A 3,171-nucleotide genomic window follows, 5' to 3' on the forward strand; every position below is an offset into this window, starting at 1 on the left:
ACAAAATTAAGTTATTTATTCATGTATTATGCAATACAAATATTACATAAGTTAGAATTTTAATAAAAATATTGAATAAATTTATGTGTTCTCATTCCGTGAATGAACTTTAATTATTGAGTAGTAAATTATAAAATGAATAAGATCTAAATTTATGTTGGCTTATTATTTTTAATATGTTAAAAATAATGACAAGAAATTATACAGGGGATTTTGAGCATATTAAATATCACTAATTATTATTTTTGTATTTTTCTTTAAGAGGTGACGTGTAGAGGACAAAATTAGATGATTTACCAACTTAAAAAGAATATTATTGTTCTAGTTTTGTTTGTCATTTTCTTATGTGACTCCCATATCTCTTTGTTTTCAATAATTATATGTGGAAAAAAAATTTCTCAGATTTATTTTAATTGTCATACTTATTTTTATTTATTCTTATTAAGAAAAAATGTTAATTAAAGTATAATTCTTATTACATTATTCTTATTTAATTCTAATATTACATTTTTTCAATTATACTAAAAGTAATTAATAAATATGTTAGGATTAACTATTTATTATAACAAATAAGATGAAACGAATGGAGTATCGGATCATCTTACGTCACAATATATATAAGTATGCAACTTATATGATAAAAAAGATTTTAACGATATTTTGCTTTTACTGAACACATTAATTATTACTTTTTTCATTAGACACATCAATGACTTTTAAATTGCTTTTAGTGGAAGTTAAGTGTGATGTAGAGGATATAAAATTTACATTTTTAATTGTTAATCATTGTTTACAGAAATTATAAGTTACAGACAAATTTAATTTCAAGGAAAATCGAAGTTTATATATGAAAAATTAATAGTGAATTAGTTCATTCTGCATCATGAGTGACCTCAATTTAAATACACATATTAATCTTTTGTTAAAATTACACTTTTTAAAAAAAATTCATATTCAACTTGACGTTGAATTCTCAAACTTCCACTCCAACCTAAGTTTACGCTTAAAAAAACAGTTATCGCATCTAGAATTTTATACAATTCTATAGTGTTGTTCGAAAAAATAATATCAAAACTTTTTGATGAAATTTTAGAGATAAAGTTCAACTAAATTCAAATTTCAACAATAAATACAATAAAATTATGTTCCACTTGTCTTAGATATATTTGTACTTTTAAAGAATTATTAATTATAGGAATCTTCTGAAAGTATTATTATCTCATTATTTTATTGAAATTGATGATTTTTTTCCACTTACTTAAATCAAAATCGAAAGAAAATATTATCTAAGAGAAATTATTAATTTAACTAGGTTTTACCGTATATGGTATAATAAAGTTTCAAATAATTGGTCTGCACCGACAATATATTTTCTTGGGTTACAATGCATGTGGAAATTATGCATATGAAAAAATGAAAGAAAAAAAACAAAATATTCCTCTTATTACATTTACAAATAAAATTAGTGGTTGAAAAAAATAAAAATCAAATTTATTGCATTAACTACTTTTGTAAACTACTAAAAAAATTCTTTCACTAGCAACTTTTGAACATTTTGCTTACTAATTTATATTTATATTTGCTTTTTTTTTTTTTTCTGGTTACTAATTTCATATGCATCTTGTCCTTTAGAAAATAAAGAGGATTATAAGTCTTTTTTTAAAACTAAGTTCATATTAGTCTATTTATTATTATCAGCATATAAACATTGGCCACAAATGTCGTTTTAGATAATCACTTCCATAAAAAAAAAAAAGTTACAAATTTCGAAAATAAATTTTTGTGATTCGCTTTTATGATATTTTTTACCTTATCCTTGAGGACGAAATTTTAAACACAAAAGTCAAATCATTTAAATATTTGCGATGATTATACTTTCTCGTTTCAATTTGTTGATTTCTCTGCTTTTGATTTACTATAAAATTTTAAAAAAATAAATTAAATTTTATGATCTTGAATTAAAAAGATGTATTAAATTTTAATCTTATTATCTTAATATGTCATATGAAAATTAAAATTAATAAAATATATTTTTAAAATTAATAAAATATATTTTTTAAAATGAACAATAATTGTGATACGGAATGTTCCAAGCCATCCCTCTTTTATCTTGTTATTTTGTGACCTTTATTTTTTAAGAAACTAATTTTACATGATCAAGAAATTAAAAAAAAAGTGAAATTTTAAAAAGTATAGTCTGTATAATTTTTATCCTTATTTTTTATAAGGTAAAGTAAGATTATTTTTTATAGATTCTTCGCTCAAAAAATAATATAAGAACAAATTTAAAAAATACAAGAGCAAATAGAGTTCTAATAAAAATTTAAGAAAAGCGAAATATTGAAAACAAAACAACTAAGTTAATCAAAAAAATAAAATAAATAATAATAGTATTTTTGGTGAGGCAAAAATATATCTGACTAACCTCTATTCTTTCATACAAAAAGAGAAATTGATTGATTACCTATTAATATTCTACATATTTTTCAACCTTCTAATTTTTTTTTTAATTTAAGGTCATATATTTTCGGTGAGTCAAAAATATATTGTTTTATTATTATACTTAAAATATTAAAAAAATTGTAAAAAAAAAAAATCATAAACAAACAAAGAAAATGATTAACTTTTGAAATAGTGACAAATTGTATTATTAAATTGGAAAAAAGAGAGCCAATGAAAATGGACTTGACATTCACAACTCCACTCTCCAAATAATTGGTGAGAGTGAAGACAAAAATGAGTTCATTGCTCTCCACACTATTTTCTCATGTATTGATGGGGGTAATATTGTAATTTACAATATAATTTTTTTTTTATAGTCTAAAAATTGATACTCTCTGTTTTAAAAAGGATGACCTAGTTTAAGTTGAAACGGAGTTTAAAAAAAGAAAGAAGACTTTTTAATCTTGTGGTTCAAAATTAAAGTTACGTCACACTATTTTCTCATGTATTGATGGGGGTAATATTGTAATTTACAATATAGATTTTTTTTTATAGTCTAAAAATTGATACTCCTTCTGTTTCAAAAAGGATGATCTATTTTGACTTGGAACGGAGTTTAAAAAAAGAAAGAAGACTTTTTAATCCTGTGGTTCAAAATTAAAGTTATGTTAAATGTACCAAAATACCCTTTAATCTTGTGGTCTTAAACATGTCACGCGGAAAGTTAAA

The sequence above is a fragment of the Solanum pennellii genome, chromosome 7 (assembly GCF_001406875.1).
Source record: "Solanum pennellii chromosome 7, SPENNV200".
NCBI lineage: Eukaryota > Viridiplantae > Streptophyta > Magnoliopsida > Solanales > Solanaceae > Solanum > Solanum pennellii.